At 37.2% G+C, this 20,726-nt stretch overlaps 1 pseudogene; it reads left to right on the forward strand.

Moving 5' to 3' along the window:
• Positions 1 to 4,671: 4,671 nt before the first annotated feature.
• Positions 4,672 to 18,985, forward strand: LOC101712420 (sperm flagella and cilia-associated protein 2-like; annotated as a pseudogene).
• Positions 18,986 to 20,726: the final 1,741 nt, after the last annotated feature.

Here is a 20,726-nt window from a genome sequence, read left to right on the forward strand (position 1 = left end):
AAAAGGATGGAAAATGACTCTCCATGCGACAGGAACCCAGAAAAAAGCAGGGGTAGCAATCTTATTTGCAGACAAAGTAGATTTCAAACCAAAACTAATTAAGAGATGAAGATGGTCACTACATCCTTGTGAAGGGAACAACCCAAGAGGAAGACATGACAATCCTAAATATATATGCACCAAATACTAATGCCCCCAACTGTACAAAACAAATATTAATGGACATGAAAAAGCAAATAAGCACTAATGCAATTGTAGTGGGGGAACTCAATACCCCACTATCACAAATAGACATTATCTAGACAAAAAATTAACAATGAAATTCAAGAACTGGACCAAGCTATTGAACAAATGGACTTAATCAATATTTAGAGTGTTCTACCCCACAAAATCAGAATACACATTCTTTTCAGTTGCATGGGTCATTCTCCAAAATGGATCACATGCTACCTCATAGGATATGTCTAAGTCAATGTAAAAGAATTGAAATTACCCCGTGTATATTATAAGACCATAGTGCAATGAAATTGGAGATCAGTAACATGAGAAACTGCAAAACTCCTACAAACACCTGGAAATTGAATAACACCCTCCTGAACAACCAATGGGTCACAGGGGAAATTAAAGAAGAAATTAGACCGTTTCTACAAGTAAATGATAATGCCAGTACAACATACAGGAATCTATGGGACACAATGAAAGCAGTTCTATGCGGGAAATTCATAGCAGTGAATACTCATACTAGGACAACAGAGAGAACTCAGATAAATAACCTAATGCAGAACCTCAAACTCCTAGAAAAAGAAGAGCATAACAAACCTAAAGCCCACACAAGAGAGGAAATTATAAAGATCCGAGCAGAAATCAATGCAATGGAGACTAAGAAAAGGATCCAAAATATTAATGAATCAAAGAGTTGGTTTTTTGAGAGAATAAATAAAATCAATAAACCTTTAGCCAGCCTTATCAAAAAAAGGAAAGAAAAGGCTCAAATCCATGCAATTAAGAATGAAAAAGGTGAAGTCACAACAGACCCAGCAGAAATCCAGAGGATCATCCATACCTACTTTGAAAACTTGTACTCTAATAAAATGAGAAACACAGAAGAAATGGACAGATGCCTAGATACATATGAATTTCCAAAGTTAAATGAAGAAGATATAGAAATTCTAAACACCTCTGTTACAATGAGTGAAATTGATAATGTAATAAAATATTTACCAACAAAGAAAAGCCCAGGTCATGATGGATTCACTGCTGAATTCTACAAGACATTTAAAGAAGAACTAATGCCATTACTCTTTAAACTTATCAAGAAAATTGAAAGGGAAGCAAGTCTTCCAAATTCATTCCTGGAAGCAAGTGTAAGTTTGTTTCCAAAACCAGGGAAAGACCCAACCCAAAAAGAGAACTACAGGCCAATCTCCCTAATGAACATAGATGCAAAAATCCTCAACAAGATACTGGCAAACAGAATACAGAGGGTCATCAAGAAGATCATACACCCCGACCAAGTTGGATTTATCCAAGGGATGCAAGGATGGTTCAATATTCATAAATCAATAAATTAAGTACACTATATTAACAGAGTCAAGAACAAAAACCATATGATCATCTCAAGAGATGGAGAAAAGGCAGTTGACAAAATCCAACACCCATTCATGATAAAAACCCTACAGAAAATTGGAATAGAAAGTCTTTATCTCAACCTGATTAAGGCTATCTATGAAAAAACAACAGCCAACATCATACTAAATGGTCAAAAACTGAAAACTTTCATGCTAAAACCAGGAACATGACAAGGATGCCAACTATCACCACTCCTGTTCAATATAGTTCTGGAAACATTAGCCACAGCAATTAGAAAAGAGAAAGACATAAAAGGAATAAAGATAGGAAAGGAAGAAGTTAAACTGTCATTGTTTGCTGATGATATGATACTTTACATGAAACACCCAAAAAACTCTACCCAAAGACTTTTTTACTTAATTGACAGATTCAGTAGAGTAGCTGGATATAAGGTCAACACTCAAAAAACAATAGCTTTCTTATACACAGATAGCAGACTCACTGAGAGAGAAATTAGGGAAACAAGCCCTTTTACAATAGCATCCAAAAAAATGAAATATCTAGGAATCAATCTAACAAAGGAAGCAAAAGACCTCTATGCTGAAAACTACAGCACCCTGAAAAAGGAGATCACAGAGGATATAAGAAAATGGAAGGACATCCCTTGTTCCCAGGTAGGAAGAACCAGTATAGTGAAAATGGCCATACTTCCAAAACTACTGTATAGATTTAATGCAATGCTGATTGAAATTCCAACAATATACTTCACAGAAGTAGAGAAAACAATTAAAAAATTCACTTGGAACCAGAAGAGACCTAGAATAGCAAAAGCAATTCTGGGCAACAGAGATATGGCTGGGGGTATCACAATAGCCAACTTGAAGCTATGCTACAAAGCTACTGTGATAAAAACAGCACAGTACTGGCAAAGAAACAGACCCAAGGATCAGTGGAATAGATTAGAAGATGCAGAAACAACTTCAAACATACTCAGCAACCTCATCTTTGACAAAGGAGCCAACAACCCTCATTGGAGGAAAGATAGCCTATTTAATAAATGGTGTTGGAAAAACTGGATTTCAACCTGCCAGAGATTAAAACTAGACCCATATCTATCACCATGCACTAAACTAAGATTGAAGTGGATTAAAAATCTAAATATTAAGACAGAAACACTAAACTTGCTGGTAGATAAGTTAGTTAGAACTCTCAAGGACATTGGCATAGGAAAAGACTTTATGAACAAAACCTCAATAGCATGGGAACTAGCAGAAAGAATCAACAACTCTGATTTCATTGTATTAAAAAGCTTTTGCACTACAAGAGAAACCACCAACAGAGCTAACAGACAACCTACAATATGGGGAAAAAATTTTTAGCAGCTGTAACTCAAAGGGATAGAATATATAAAGAACTGAAAAAAATCAGAACCCCTAAATTCAAAGACCCAGTTCAAAAATGGGCATCTGAAATGAAAAGACATTTCTCAGACAAAGAAGTAAAAGCAGCAAATAAACATATGAAGAAATGTTCAACATCACTGGTCATTCGAGAGATGCAGTTGAAAACAACACTGAGATTCCACCTCACCCCACAAAGAATGACTGCTATCAAGAAATCAACCAATAACAAATGCTGGCGGGGGTGTGGAGAGAAAGGAACCCTTCTGCATTGTTGGTGGGAGTACAGACCGGTGCAACCACTGTGGAAATCAGTTTGGAGATAGCTCAAAGAACTACGGCTAGAGGTCCCATTTGACCCAGCTATTCCCCTGCTGGGTATTTTCCCAAAAGAATTAAAAGAATCATACCACAGCGGTATATGTGCAGCCATGTTTATTGCAGCACAGTTTGTAAAAGCTAAAGCTTGGAAACAGCCCAAGTGCCCATCAACTGGAAAATGGATAAAGCAGATGTGGTTTTTTTTTATAAAATGGAGTACTACTCAGCCATAAAGAATGAGAAACTAGAGTCATTTATAGCTAAACGGATCCATATTGAGGCCATACTCTTAAGTGAAATAAATAAGACACACATGTGTAAATACCAAATAGTTTCTCTAGTGTGAGAAACTGAGAGTATAAATAAGGATTTAAAGGATTAATAACTAATAATTGATACTTTGAAATAGGAAAAGGTCCAAAGGGGTAGGGGTGGTGGGAGGAGATGGGGAAAGGAAAGAATGGACAGGAAAAATTACGAAAAAAGAAAAAAAATGGAAATGAAGTCTATGTAAATAGGGCAGGGTGGAGGGGGTGAAGGGTGCATAGGTAATGGGGAAAAAATAAGAACCAAGATACATCATGTAGAGGTACAAGCAGCCAATGATTAATGTAAACATATTGTATACCTAAAATGTACCAATAAAAGAATTTAAGCAAAAAAAATAAAATCACAAAAATGGATAGAGTCATAGGTAGGATATGTTAAAAATTTTTTTTAAAGCTATAGCAAAGGATAAAACTCCCAAAAAAGATAACATTTAAAAAATAGGCAAAGCTATAAGCACCAAAGATACACATTTTATCTTGTGGTTTTTAGTCAGTTTTTATTATTTAAAAGCTCTTTTTCTTTTCTTTTTTTTTTTTTGCGGAACCAGGGATCAAACTCAGGACCTTGTGGTTGCCAGGCATACGCTGGCACCACTGAGCTAAACCTCCAGCCCCAAACAGTTTTTATTTTCAAGTGAAAGGGATATTCAAACAATACATAGTCCACTTGTGACTAACTCACTCTATTTGTTTATAGATAACCCACAGTGGGTGCGCTCACAAATCAAAGCAGATTTTGTGTACTGCACTACATAATATAAAGAATTGTGCTGGCCTAGGGATAGTGGCACTAAAGTTAGGTCCATACCTTCAAAGAACTTGTAACCTAGCTTAAAAGAGAAAGGAGAAACAAATAATTTAAAGCTACAATGGATCCTTGAGTTATGACAGCCTCATATACGAACAACTTGGGTTACAACTGGAATTTTAATTTTAACTTACAACTAAAGTCTTGAGTTACGACCCAAATGCTGGCCACTTGGGTGATTGCAAGCAAAGACTCATGGTGCCAGAAAAACATGTAAGGTATGTAAGTGTCAGTCTGAGCCCAGATGCATGTGTTTGTGAACGTGATTTTGGTCAGTGCTTTACATAATCGCTATGATTACTGCTATCAGAATGACCCCAAAAAAGCTATAAAAGAAGCTAAGGAAGGAAGAGAAGGTAAAGAAAGTAATCGCAATCTAAAACGAAAAGGAACTTGTGGAGAAATATGAGTGTGACGTTCATGTGACTGATCTGGCTAATATGTACACCATGTTGGAATCCACCATCTTGACAATCTTACAGAGAAACGATTTGTATAAAGAAGCTAGTGTTGCTAAAGGTGTTACTCAAATTAGTCACAATCAACAGTATTAAGACAAGGTAGAAAGGCTACTAATAGTGGGGATAAATGAAAGGCAGATGGCAGGTTATAGCCTGAGTCTATAATTTGTGAAAAAGCCAGGGCTATAAATGTAGATCTCATAAAAGATAATCCATCAATGAGAGATAATGGTGAAACATTTCATGCCAGCAAGGGGTGGTTTCACAATTTTAAATTGAGAACTGGGGTTCTTACCATAACTAGGCTTGGTGAAGCAGCCACTACTGATAAAAGGGCTGCTGAAAATTGCATACACCACTTCAAAATGATGACACAGAGAAATGCTTCTTGCTCTCATCAAGTTTTCAACTGTGATGAAACTGGCCTTTTCTAGAAGAAAATGCCCAGGAGAACATACATTATCCATGAAGAGAAGAAAATGCCAGGCCACAAGCCTATGAAGAATAGGCTAACCTTATTGCTATGTGCCAATGCGAGTGATGACCTCAAGATAAAGCCTCTCTTGGTTCATACTCTTAGACCCCTAGAATGTTCAGAAAACATAAAGTCATGAATAATAGGCTAGGGGTCATGACAAAATCTAACACAAAAGTCTAGGTAACAAGAGTACTTTTTCTTGAGTGGATCAGGGAGGCTTTCTGTCCTACTGTTAAATATCTAGAGGACAAGGGTTTACCACTCAAGGGCCTTCTCATCATGGACAATGCTCCTGCTCACCACAAGATTTAGAAGAATAAATGGCTGAAGAATTCCCATGGCTCTCAGTCAAGTTCCTCTCATCTAATACAACTTCTCTACTGCAGCCTATGGAACAGCAGGTTATAGCTAACTTTTTATGAAGCTATACATCAAGGAAGTGTTCCTGAAGTGCTTCCAGATGGTCTCAGATACAGATTTAACCCTTAAAGAGTTCTGCAAGGAATGTTACAACATTCTTTCCTGTGTGGGGTTGAGAAATCCTAGGCCAGTGTCTCTTTAAGGACACTGAGATGTGCCTGGAATAAAGTGAGTCCTAAAATTATACAGGAAGGAGACTTTGAAGGCTGTGTGGAGGAGCCTGGGCCTTCAATTGACCCTGTGACTAATGACACTGTCACTATACCAGAGTCCATAGGCTTGCAAGTAGACACTGGTGATGTTGAGGAACTGGTGGAGGAACCCTCAGAGGAAATGCCTGCAGAGGAACTTCAGGAACTTCTGTCTAAACAACAGAGAATGGCAGCTGAGGAGCTTTCTGAAGAGGAGGAGGAGTACCAATAATCAGTGCAGCAAATTTCTTCTTCTGAAATAAAGGGAAGCCTGAAAAAATGGGCAGACCTACAAACATTTGTAAAGAAGACACCCCAGACAGAGAAAAAGGCAATTGATGCATTCACTTGCTTAATGACAATGTCATGTCACACTACAGAACAGTGTTAAAGAAAAGACAGAAACAGACAAGCTTAGACCAATGTTTAGTTCTAAAAAAAAAATTGGGGAAGGATGGTTACTGGGGATTTAACTCAGGACCTTGCACTTGCAAGGCAGGCACGGTGCCACTGAGCTAAATCCCAGGCCCTAGTTCTGAAAATTTTGAGACCTAATGAGCCAGAAGCAGGTCCTAGTGGACTACAGACTCTCCCAAGGAGAGAAAGGAAACCAGGAGCCAGATTCCTGATGTTCTTATGGAAGGGGTCTCTCCTTCCAAACAATAACCACCTTCCATTTCATCTTTCCTTCCTGCAAGCCAAAGATGTCAACTTGAATGGTGAGGACAGTATGAAATTGTTATTTCTGGTAAGCTAGGCACATTTTATAACTTTTTGGTGAATATACTAAGAAAATTATTGGTGTTTCTGGCAAATTACACACATTATACAACCCTTTTTATTATGAAAAAGTTAAGGGTTGCTTTGGGAGGTTCAGAATACATTATGAGTATTTCCACTATTATGGAAAAATAGTGTTGACTTACAACCAACTTGAGTTACAACCAGTCCTCATGAATGAATTGAGTTCATAAGTCAAGGGTTATGTATATGGTAGTGACTGGTAGACATTTGAGTAAAACATTGTGCTGTAACAATGAAGAAAGTAACCAACTGCATGGAGACATAGGGGAAGACTTCATCAATGAAGGGAACTTTGAAATTGATCCTGAAAGTGAAGCAGAAAGTAGCTGGGAAGGAGTAGAGGTAATGAGGCACTCTAGGAAGATAGAAAAGGTTTTGTAAAACCTGCAATGAACAATAAGCTCAATGTGCTCTGATTGTGGGGAAAACAATCAGAAAGCAGGCAAAGAGAGTTGATGTAGAGAAGCTGAGGGGAGCATACCATAATAATTATATATAAGTACATATAACCTCTGCATCCTTAAGTATATTTCTCTCCTACTCTTCTTTCTCATTATTACCTTCCCTTTGCCTAAAAGCAAAAACAGAAACTCAAAAGCCTACTGGACAGGAAAAAACATGAATTAAACTTTCAGTTTTTTATGGTCTCTCAAGAAATAAAAAAGCCAAAGGCTGAGGTAGAGGTGAGAAAGAGTTGGAAATCTTCTAAGTAAGCTTCAGGACTGGGGGTAGGGGTGGTACTTGAAAAACAAGAAAGGTAAAGGTCCAGGAATATAGAGAAAAACACTGAGTGCTGATTAGTCTCAAGTGAGGACCCCACAATGATGCCCTGCCTGTGGACATTAGCTAGTCAGTAAAGTTGGTCAGCTTATAAAGTGTCCCTTGAAGACAGAATGGGACTGAATATAGAGAGTTTGGATGTCCTGTGTGGAGAAGGACAGCTAGAGGACCTCTCCAACAATGTACAGGGAAATGGAACCCAGCTGGAAATGTCTGTCTTTGGGAATGCTGTGGACACACCACAACTGTCATTCATATATATATTATTCATATATAATAATATATAATTATATATATATACATATATATATGTATATATATATATATAATATCATGCCAAGGAATTTGAAGTGATCCTCAGTTCCCAAACTTTATATCAATTGCTCCTATTCATGATGTTCTCAATGAAAAGCACTGTTAAAAATAGCTGTGCTAACCAGACATGGTGGTCCACACCTCTAATCCCAGCACTCTGGGAGGCTGAGGCAGGAAGATTGAAATTTCAAATCCAGACTGGACAACTTAGTGACTTACCAAGACCTTGTCTCAATACAAAAATTTTTAAAAGGGTAGGGCAGCAGCTCAGTGTCAAGGTCCTGAGTTGAAAAAACTAAGCTATGATGATGGATATTAGAATAGTAGCTATGCTTGGGAGTAGGTAATGCCCAAGAAGACATATCTAAGAGCTTTTAATATGGTGCTGGAAATATTTTGTATTTTGAGCTGTATATATATGTTTGTGCATGTAAACTTTTAAATGTTTGTAGTAGATCTACAATCTCTATATAAATTATATGCCAATTTTTAAAAAGCTAGCCTGAACTTTTCTTCTATTCAACCACAACCTCCTTGGACCTACACTGTTCACATTCCTCTTTTTTACTCCTCCACAAACAAACTCACAGATTCAACAAAATTCCAATGCCAGATACCACATATGCAAAGTCACAGGAAACAGAAACACAAGTATTTTTAACTGGTGGGGAGATCAAAGAAAAGTAAACAATGAACTGCAGCTTCATCAAATATTTACAGAACAGTACAAAGCAGAAGAAAATAGCCAGTAATCAAGATATATGTTAGGATTATATTTGTTTTAGAGCAATTTATTTTCATATTTGCAATTGGTTTTTAAGTCTTTAAGTCTAACATTTTGTTAAGAATTACAATAGAATCTTGGTTAATGGTAGTTTTAGAAAACTATAATTTGTTTTCTAAAGTATTTTTGGAATTTCTTTCTAAAATACTCTTTCCTTTTGAGACTTTGTATCTGTATTGCCTGGTGATCTATATGTGTTAAAGCATTTGCCAAATATCCAAAACACTAGGAAAATATATTTGAGCTCCTTTCACACTTTTCTTTACTCTCACATGTGAGGGACTTCTTTGTTTTGGAAAGGCACTGTGGAGAATTATCTTGCTCCTACTCCCTCACCTCTCAGCAGAAGCACTTTTTGTGGAAGGGTAAAGAGCACCATAGAGTCATAGGCCAATGGTGAGTAATATCAATGACCTGTGAGGAAAAATCCATTAAGCAACCTTCTGCCAGAACCTGCACTTTGAGGAGTTTGGGGTTAGCAAAGGAACTAAAACCAGCTGCTGCAAGACAGGTCAATTGTTATAAGGGCCCATGTCACATTCACCAAAGAGCACCATTTGGTCCCATAACCAATGGCTCTTCTGGAGGGATTCTATAAATGATTAGCTTGTAGCAACATAAAGCCAAAGAGACATCAAAGAGAGGAACTTGATAGTATTCATAGAACTTAATCCCAACTTTATTAATTTCTCTTAGAAAAAAGTGACAAAGAAAACAAAAATTACTCCATCCCTTCTAAATACATCAATCTAGAATTGCTTCTGTTATTTATAAATTTAAAACTCTTTGCCATCTCTTATCAGCTTATCATCTTAAGCTCTTATCATTTCATTACGAGTGCTCCATGACAGAAGAGGTGTGTTATCATGGATAGGGACACACTGCATCCAGAACAGCTAATGTGAAAGTCATGGCTTTCAAAACTGGATCTAAAACAGAGGAAAACATCTAGCTCCCCAAGGAGTTGTCAGGCTTAAAGATGTCTTGCAGCCTGGAATAACCTATACAGACATAAAGTGTGAGGAAGGCAGTGTCACTAAGTGGAAAGATCAGAGGCACTGGATCCAGAGAGCGTGCTTAAATCTGAGCAGTGCTGCTTTGACTAAGTTAAGTCCTTTGAACCTCAACTGTCTGGTCTAAATTGTAGCAAAAATTGAATATTAATATCTGTAAAGGCCTAGTCAGTTAGCAGATATCCAAACCAGATATCCAAACCATGATGGCATACACCTACAGTCCCAGTGCTTGGGAGGCTGAGGCAGGAGGATTACCACAAGTTCAAGGCCAGCCTGGGCTACATATCGAGATCCTGTCTCAAAACAACAAAAACAGATATCCCATAAATGGCAACTTGTCTTGAGGGTTTTTTTCTTTCCTCATTAGTCATTTTTAATTCACTTACTTAACAAATATTACTGAGCACTCTAGTCTCTTTATCTCTCCATCAGGACCTTATACTTACCAGGGAGGCATGGGTTCCACTGAGCTACATCCCCAGTCTCGGGGATGGAACTCAGGACCTTCAGAGAGGAAGAGAAGGGGAGAGAGGATCAAACTCAGGACCTTGTACTTACCACGCAGACGCCAGCTCCACTGAACTACTTCCTGGTCTTGCTCTCACTTTCTCCACTGAGCTACATCCCCAGCCTCTCTCTCACTCTCACTTAATTAGTTTCAATTGGAAGACTGTGGCTTGAGCTCATGCCAGAAGATTTGTATCAGATGCAGGGCTTCACTTGATTTCATGAAGTTCCAGAAGAATAGAAGATGGCATCCTCTGGTATTAGGTGTGGGGCTTGGGTACATGAAGATCTCATGCCAGAAGAACTGAAGACAACATTCTCCGTGATTAGCAGATCCCAAGCCATTTGCAAAGGTGTTTTCCAGTGGCTATCTGAGTGGAGAAGTTCTGCACAAATTTGAACTTCAGGGTGATTTTTCAGAATTTTCAGACAGCAGGATTTCAACAGCCATCTCTCCTGCTTGGAGCCAAGGCTTCACCTTCTGGGGGTGGAGTTTGATAAGAATATGGCCCAAAGCATCATCACAGAAAAACCTGAAGCAGCAACAAAACTCCTATATCAAGTGTTCATTGCTCTTCAGAAAAAGAAGAGTGGGCTGACTGGAGTATAAGTACCAACCACACAAAGTCTGGCAAGCTTAAAATTTCAAAGCATGAAAAGTGAGGCTTCCCAATAGAAGATGACAAAGTGAAATAATGGCCCAAATCCAAGCAGCTATCATACAAATTCCTAAACCTGCACCAAACCGCACTCTGAAAGCACTTGAGGCTCAAAAAATGATGAAAAAGCAACAGGAGGCACCAGGTGTCACTGAAGAGACCATGAAGTTTGAAGCATTAAAAAAAAAAAGATCTCCAGGCAAAAGAAAGTGCACTCAAGACTGGTTTAGATATAGCGGACCATACAACCACCGACTCCACCTACTCAGATGATACTACGTTAAAAGAAAATCCAGAAGCCCCTAGAAGATGCTTTTGCACAAGAGCAAAGGGAGAAAAGATGGTGGAGGTTGTTAATGGACCAGTTCATTGCCCACAAAGCACAGGAGGAGGCTTACCATGAAGAGCAGCTGATACACAGGCTCATGCAACAGTGCCAACAGGAGTACAATTCATGCATGTTCAGCCTGAAAAAGTTTTATGGCAAAACAGAATTTTCAGAGAAAAACAATATGAGGAAAAATGGCTTAAAGACTTCCAGGATGCTCTTAATCAAGAAGCAGCTTTGGCAAAAGAAGCCAAGATTGATTTTGAAGAACAAATCCTCAGAGAGAAAGAAGTTCATGAACAGATTGTTGTAAAAAGAGTTCAGGCTCATTACAGGAAGTATTATAAAATATGCAGAGAAATTTTGGATCAAATACTTGATTTGTCCACTAAAGTAGGAGGCTATTGAATGTTGACAAATAATCTGATTCCATTTAAAATGTGTGTAATTGGAAGGAATTGTTTTTTCATGGAAAGCCCATATATGGAGAAAACTTTATTAAGCATATGCCTGCCAATCCCTCTAAAGAACAACTTAGAGAACTGGATAAAAGAGGCTTGCTAGATAGCAAAGATTAGGAAGAAGATAAGAACATGGTTGGAGTGTGAGCTGTACCAGAAGAAATGATGGATAATTTACCACCCACCCTCCAACAATTCCATACTGGGCCATGCACTTCACAGACTCATTGAAAAAATCTCTTCCTTCTCCTCAGGTTGAGCCAACAGAGCCTGAACTGCCTTCACTTGCTATTAAAGGATGCTTATTGGGGAAAACACTTAGTGGGAAAACTATCACTTTAAAGAGTCTACAAAGAGAGTTGTCTATTCAGGTAATTTGTATAGGCACTCTTGTCCAAGAAGCTATCCAAGCATTTTATGACATTGAAAGGTCAGTGATGAGCCGGGGATTTAGCTTGGTGGTTCCACTGCCTGCCCTGCAAGCAGAAAGACCCGAGTTCGATCCCGGGTAACAAAAAAAAAAAAAAGAAAAAGAAAAAGAAAAGTAAGTGAGGACCTACCAATTCAGAAAGAAGGTAGAGAGTTTCCATCAGATCTGCAGGAGAACAGTAAAGAAAGCCAGGACTCACACAATGTATCTTCAGATGTTCCAGTTTCAGGTAAGCCATTACCAGAAATGGAAGGTAAAACTACATCTAGTACACATACTAATAGAACACCAAAAACTGAAAGAAGTCAAATCAGGTGATAGTGATCATTTCTCTAAACTCACTGTACATGCCCAGCTTGGTGCAAAACCGTAATTGCTGAAGAAAAGAGCGAGCATTCCAGACAGGTTATTAGTTAACATCAGAGTAAATGCTATTAATGAGATGCCTGTGAATCAAGGGTGGATTCTTGATGGTTTTCCAATGATATTAAACCAAGCACATCTTCTAGAGGAAGCTCTCAACGACTGCAATAGAAACCTCATAGAAATGGAGGCAAAGAAAACACAAATATCCACATTGGCTGTGGATCCTATGGCTTCAAAAGAAGTACCTCTTCCCTCTTCTGCATTTGATTTTGTCATATTACTAGATATTTCAGATACTTTCTTGCTGATTCACATGAATGATATCATAGCTGAAGAATTTTCACGTGAAACGGCTCATAAAGATGTTGGTCAGCATGGTGCTGCTGAAACCAAGATAACCATGGGTACCAGAACTTAAAAGATCATATACAAAAGAGAATTACAGGCTTCTTGGACAACTGGCCTTTGTTGGAACAGTGGTTTTCAGAACCAGAAAATATTTTGAAAAAAATCAATGCTGAAATAGAGCCTTTATGCCAAAAACTAAAGAAAATTTTGCAATTCAGAGAGTGAAGAAAGAGAATAAAGGTAATTGTATTTGTTATAATTTAAGCTTATATTACCAAAATATATGCTTCTAATGACTTTAGAAGGAAATTAAAGTGTGACTGCAAAGTTTAAAAAATACTCTGATAGGTCTTCCTGTCTTTTCCTTGACCATTAATATCATGTCTTTTAGCCTTTCACCCAACGAATATCAGTAGAAGAGAATACCTTCAACCAAAATCCTACCATCAAGTATAAATTTTCTTCACCAATCACCATCATCTAGTATAAATTCCAGTAATTCATAACATACATTCTTATTCCAATCTGTCCATACTACCAGCCATTCATACCAGTGATCCAGTCTCCTGCTAAAATCTTGGCTTGTCACATATAAATCCTAACTTGTCATGTAGCCTTCACAAAAAAATACTACTATTTACCTGGCAGGGTTATTGTGAGGACTAAATGATAAAAACTGTAAAGGTCCTTTGTAAACAATAAAACCTTTTACAGATACTCCCTGAACTGTCTTTACAAGCAAGTTAGGCCTGGGAAACAAAATTTATCTTCGTTTTTAAGTCATTCTAAATGTGTATTCCTTTATATATCACTGACTTCATAATCACAAATTTAAATAGAAGAATATATCCATACTCTTTCCTAGTGGCAAAATTATTTTCTATTACTATTATACAAATGACCAAATTTACAATATAAGTTTTTCTCAAACTCTTGGAAAAGGAAAAAAAAAAAATCAACTTTGGGATAGCTATGAAACAGTGAATTTCTTCTTTAATGCAGTTATGTAAAATAATTATATGGCTTAAAATATGGCTGGCTTTAAATGAATTTTCTACTGTAATTTTTATAATTTATATATATATACATTAAAATATATAATCAATTATAATAAAATACTGAGCATTTACTTAACATTTATTAACTTAATTCTTCAGTTACAGAAAAATGATAATTTAACAATAAAGAACAATTAGCGCAGAAAGCTACTAAAATTATAAAGGCAAAAACCTCCACTTCATGGCACACAATACCTGACAATGGATTTTGCTAAGTTATTTTACCCAATAACAAAAATGTTTTAGAATTCTTTGTATAAACTACAAATACTGTAAAATTGGTTAAATTTTATAATCTGTCTATGTGTATGCTCATTTAAAACTGATCCATATTCTCTAACATTCACAAATAAATAGATAACTCATCTAACTTAATTAACTCATCTAACTTAATACATTAATCTTAAAATCTGTCATTCCCAGGATTATTTCTATGTTCCTCTTCCCTGAGCATTCATATTGTTTTTTTTTTCCTATGGATTTTATTCTAAGGAACCATAAAAATCTGTGCATAGAAACATATGCATCCGTGTGGAGTCTGTACAGTGTATGCGCCCTTCTCTGATTTGTTTCTCTTGGTAATGGATGGGAATCAGGACAGAAGACCCATCGCTTCCTCACCCCTATCGAGGCAGAGAGAAATGCATCCTGCCTCTTGTGCTGCATGTACCCACCACATTAAATGAAAATACACACTGTTTCACTTACAGTAGGTGTCCTTCCAATTTTCTTCTCAGCAATGAAGTCTGGAAAATCAAAGAAATCCTCTTTTCCACCTTCTGAGCACCTTATATTTTGTGAAAGATGCAGGCGCAAGAGTTGCCAAATCAGATGGACAGAGAGTGCCAAATAGGGCTTCCTGGCCAATCTAAAAATAGCAGGTGGTAGTAGGCAGACACACCATTCTCCTTGCTTCCCCTAAGAGTGAGGCAGATGGCTTGTTCAAAGTTAATAGAGAACACAAAGAACCATAGCCCCTCTTGCCCTTACAATCTAGAGAGGTGCTCAAGTAGAAAATGTTTATGTTAAGGATGATGTGAAAGTCACGGTGAAGTTATCTCTACATTTCATATAGAAAGGTTCCCATACGTGATTTACATTTGTCCTGAAATAAAAACTGACCACAACACAGGCATCAAGAGATGCTTTTGCTTTCTATTCCTTTGCTGGAGCTCTCTGAATACTATTAACATTTGTATGTGTCATAATTTACAGAGTCCTTTCACAGATTTTGTTACTGGCTCCTTACAACAAGCCTGAACCTTGGGAAAGGTTCTAGCATTACAATTTGAAAAATGAGGAAACAGGCTCACAGCAGTGAAAGCTACCCAAGGCCCAGGTATACAAGAGGCTGGCCCATGATCACATCTCACACTGTCACACCCATCTCCCTGAAGAGTCCAACGTTAAAAGTCTCTCATGGATTAACATTCCTTTCTGCTATTGGGGAGCAACTCCTAAGGCCTTTCTATGAAATGACTTGAAGTTCTGCTGAAGCACAAATTTTGACCCTACAATGTAAACAGCAAGATGAGGAAGCAAGCAATTTATAGTGTGCTTAGCACAGCTCCTGTGTATTAAAATGTCGTTAGCTGCTGGTCATCTTATATTAGACAACTTTATGACATAATAAAAATTTCCTTAAACAAAATTCAGAAGAGAAAGTGAATTGCCTCAACTTGTGATACAAGAACAAAAGGATAGGAGCTAAAAAATAAATGTTAAAATGGTAAATAAGAAAGAATAATAAATGGTAAATAAGAAAGTGAAATGCTAAATTCAGGAATGACTTAGGCCTATGCTTCAAATAAATCATGGCTACTATTCATGGCTAGAAGCCACAGAAAACCAAGCAACTGCTCCATCTAACAGACAAATGCAAACACGTGTATCTTGTATATTTTAGGGGAAAATGTTAACGGTAAAATTTCTGGGTCAGAGTCCTTTGCAACTACAAAATTTCTACAAAGCCGGGCATGGTGATACATGCCTGTAGTTCCAACTACTCAGACAGGAAAGGCAGGAAGATCACCTAAGTCCAGGAGTTTAAGGCCAGCCTGGGCAACATAGTGAGATCCTGTCTCTCTTAAACAAAAAACAAACAAAATCTCCAATATATGAATTTCTTAGTCTGGTGTGGTGGTGCATGCAGGAGGATCACAAGTTCAAGCCCAATCTGGGAAATTTAGCATCTTAGCAAGACCCTATCTCTAAATAAAAGTAAAAGTAAAAAAGGGCTGGGGATGTAGCTCAGTATAGGGGCTCTGGGTTCAATCCCCAGTACCAGAAAAAGTTTGCCTAATATTAATTATATAATGATAATTTCTTTATAGAGATTCATCTTTCAAGATCATTATTTGTCTAAAGAAATCAAATAAGGAGTTGCTATGAACACTCAGTTTTGTTATTTTAAAGGTGAGTAGCAAAGAAACAGCTTAAAAGGCAGTAATGTGTAAGTGGTTTTCTCTAAAGGTAGCTTACAAATTCATTTTCTTCTCATATTTCCTGTACTTGTCAAACTTTACGGAATCTAAAAATGGAGTTTTAATTGCGCTCAAAGGTAACTGAGACATACAAAAATTTGCACCATAAACTTTAAAGGAAGCTGGGTGTAGTGGTGCACAGCTGTAATCCCTGCACTCAGGAGGCTGAGGCAGGAGGTTCGCCACTATTAAGTAAGAGTCTTGCCAGGTATTACCTGCACACTTCCCCCAATGGCATTCTTTAACTATCCGAAGAGTTCTAAGTCCTGAGCAGGTACGAGGTCAGTACAGGAAATCTGCTTGCAGCCGACAACCATGCCCTGGCAGGAATACCCAGGTAACTGTTGGAGTGGTGTTAGGAAACAAAGTATTCTACCCTTTCTATCACCTCTCCAGGCAGAAATATTGGACTGGTGACTAATCATAATATTCTTTTACCAAACGACAGAATAGGCTTCTCACTTTTGCAAAAACAGAAAGAACAAGAGCAATTTCTAAACAAATATAAAGATAATTTTTATATATTGAGAATTCTCTGCAATGCAACCTATCTTTCATAGATTAAAAAAAAAATCCTTAGCTACCTTGCTTACAAATAATACATAATAATCACAGCCTGTCAATCCATGTACTTCCCAAGATAAGGAAGGTCTCTTGGTGTGAGGAGTATCAGCACCAAATTCTGAGGTTTTTCTGTAACAAGTATTTATGATTTATAATCAAAGAACAATAAAGCTACTTTTTTTAAATTAGCAGAACTTTTAAATTTAGAAACAACTATAATTTTTAAACATAAATGGGGACATGAAAAGCATTTTTAACATCATTTGAATGAAAATACAGAAAAGGAAAATGCTAAGAACATGGATAGCAATCTGATCTCCTTTATATAGCTTTACACTTCCTCCAGAGGGGATATAATTGCTAACAACTTAGTCTTTCTTTTATCAGTCCCTATATGCAGTAGGAGCTTAATAAGTAGCAGCTAAATTAATAAATTTAATATTCAATGAACTGTCTGCTTCATTTTTATGCCGAAGACATTCTCCCAAGAATTTCAATCTCCACAATAATCCCACTCCCCAGGGGTAACCACAATAGATTGAGGAACCTCATTCTACACATATACTCTGCACGCTTAAGAAGGGAGGAAAGAAGGGAGGGAGGGAGGGTGAAGGAAAGGAAGGAGGAATCATACCGTAGCTATTTCCATTTTAAAATATAGTATCTTACTACAGATAATTATACCTAATTTATTATTTACAATAACTGCACAAACTTACCAGTTATCCAGATACTTTCACCAATCAAAACATTAAATGTAAAGAAATAGGGCTGGGGATTTAGCTCAGAGGTTCCAGCGCCTGTCTCTCAAGCACAAGGTCCTGAGTTCGATCCCCAGTACCAAAAAAAAGAAAAAAAAAATGTAAAGAAATAATGTACTAATAGTAATGGCTAACATTTATTGAGCACTGTTCTAAATGCTTCAGATACTACATGTTTAAACTGTGTAATTTATAGCCAGATAAAATTACTGATGGCCCTCTTATAGATAAAGAAATTAAAAAACATTCCTGTCCAAGATTATGACTTTCCCAGTGTTAGAACATCTGTAGCAGCACTTTGTTTTAGGAGCCTATGCTCTTAACTACTACTTCAGTGATGTCAAAAGTATTAAAGGTAAATTTGGGCTTGATGATGACTGCTGGTGTACTCTGAATATACACACAACAGGACATGTTCCTTGAAATTCCCCCAGAATCTTTTGTACTGAGAAGTGGCTTCAAAGTAACCATACTGAGAGGTTTTAGGTTTAGTTTAAGAGTAGGCCATTAGTCAAAAAATTTTGAATTAGTGAAAGATACGAATTTCCTTCACATATATTTTATAAGCTGAATAAGAAAATAGATTTAAGTGTCTACTGTTACTTTTATGACCAAAGCAACTTTTTTTCAAGTTTGGCTACCCAGCTTATCCATTAACTTGTCACTAAATGATTTATGGACATTTTTTTACAAGTACAGTATCAAGGCGCCAGGGATTTTGCTCAGTCGTTTCGCTGCCTGCTGTGCAAGCACAAGGACCCGAGTTCAATCCCCAGTACCAAAAAAAAAAAAGAAAAAGAAATGGTGCAAATAAAAGTACAGTATCTTCACATACACAATGTGCATCACATTTAAAATATGTGGCTCAGACTGTAACTTAGATCTGAATGTTTTGAATAATGGTAAAATGTAGCAGCTGTTCTGAAGGGGATAAACTCAGTCAGCAGTGTGAAGTTAGCCTGTTATGAGTCCCCTACTTTACAAGTGCTTCACTCCTGCCGTGGTTCAGATGTCTCTGTGCTCCCACATGCACACCAAGACTCAGTCCCCAACACAGCAGGGTGGGGAGGTGGGGCCTCTGGGTTCAGCCCTTGTGAATTGACTTATGTGCCACAAAACATGCTGAGTGGGTTTGTACCCTTTTGTGCTGCCAAGTATTCCTCCCGAATGGACAGTGGGGTTCACAGGGCCATCCTTGAAGTGGAAATTGGGCCCTTACAAAACACCAAACCTGCTACCACTGTGGTCTTGAGCTTCCCAGAACCCAGCACTAAGAAAGTAGATATGTTCTTTATAAATTGCCAAGTCTGCAGTATGCTGTTACAGAGACATAAAACAGACTAAGACAATTTACTAATCCAGCAACCAGTTCACATTAAGCATTAACAATAACTTTTGCCTGTACTGACAATTCTGTTCCCAAGCAAGTGGTAGCTAGTATCATGAGTATTGCATAACATGTCAACATCAGACAACATTCAAATTTACTGTTAACACAAAATGATTCCACTGTGGTTGACAGTAGCAGCAAGGACAAAAATGGCAGATTTAGGAGACGCTTAACCTTTGACTGAATCTTATTAGAGGATAATGGTAAAAACAAATAGTGCAAATGCACACATGCATCCACACTCACACATATAAGTACATCACCACCACCAAATAAGCAGCACCACAGCAACATTTTGAAGTCATTCTAAGGAATATTAAAAGGTATTATGTTTCAGAAGATATGCTTGGATCAATAAAAGACCTGGTTTCACCTACCTCTGCTACTGAATAATTTTCTAGAGCATGGTTTCAAGTAAACTTTTATCTTGAAAAAATAATCATCTGCCAAAGCTTCATGTAGTTCCACAGAATAGTATAAATAAATGTAAGCTCCTTTGCACACATGATTGCTAAGCAAATGGTAAACAGTCTTGCAAGACAGCTCTTAATGTTCAGTGTAATGAGTGAGCAGTAGAACATTAAATTTCCTGGTCACCAGTTAAGCATAATTACCTCATCTAGTACTACATCATAAAACCCCAACAATTAATATTATTCAATCAAATACCTACAGAAGCAACTGGAGTTTTGTAGACATTATTATATTAAAATAACTTTAAAGGTACTACTTTTGATTGTTTATATTTAATTCTACAGCTCATTTTATTTTCCCCTGCACCTGTTCACATAAAGTCTTATTCAATGCAGGGCCAGGGATTTAGCTCAGTTGGTGCCGCTGCCTGCCTCACAAGTGCAAGGTCCTGAGTTCAATCCCCAGTACAAAAAAAAGTCTTAATGCAGTATTTCTTCATTGATGAGGCAAAGCAAAAGACCTCTCATAAGCTCCCATCTTTCCAAGCCACTCATAATCAAAATGATGCTGCTTGGATTACTGCCATAGCAAAGAATCAAGTTTTGGGTTTTTTTCCTCTTAAGTTCTTTTATTGGTACATTTTAGGTATACAATTTGTTTACATTTATCATTGGGTGTTTGTACCTGTACATGATATATCTTGGTTTTTATTTTTTTCCCCATTACCTGTGCACCCTTCACCCCCTCCACCCTTCCCTATTTACATATATTTCATTTCCATTTTTTTTCTTTTCTCATAGTTTTTCCTTTCCCTCCTTTCCTTTCCCCTTCCCCTCCCTTTCCCCTACGTCTTTGGACCTTTTTTCCTATTTCAAATGATCGATTACTCATTTTAATCATTTTAACCCTTATTTACACTATCAGTTTCTCACACTAGAGAAACTATTCAGTATTCTCACCTGTGTCCTATTTATTTCACTTAAGAGTATGGCCTCGATAGGCATCCATTTAGTCATAAACGACTCTAGTTTTTCATTCTTCATGGCTGAGTAGTACTCCATTTAAGAATCAAGTTTATAATAACCTCATGTGGCAAATGACTACAACTGCTGATTTTTTCCTGTTAAATTTTATTTTTTATTATTATATATATTTATGGGGTACAAAGTGATGTTATATATATATATATGTGGGATGACTAAATCAACTAACATATTACTTCAAGTACTTTTTATAGTGAGATATTTGAAATTTATTCCTAATAATTTTGAAATATACAAT

The sequence above is a fragment of the Heterocephalus glaber genome, unplaced genomic scaffold (genome assembly GCF_053883595.1).
Source record: "Heterocephalus glaber isolate CG9 unplaced genomic scaffold, H.glaber_assembly_v1.0 deba00000281, whole genome shotgun sequence".
Classification (NCBI taxonomy): domain Eukaryota; kingdom Metazoa; phylum Chordata; class Mammalia; order Rodentia; family Bathyergidae; genus Heterocephalus; species Heterocephalus glaber.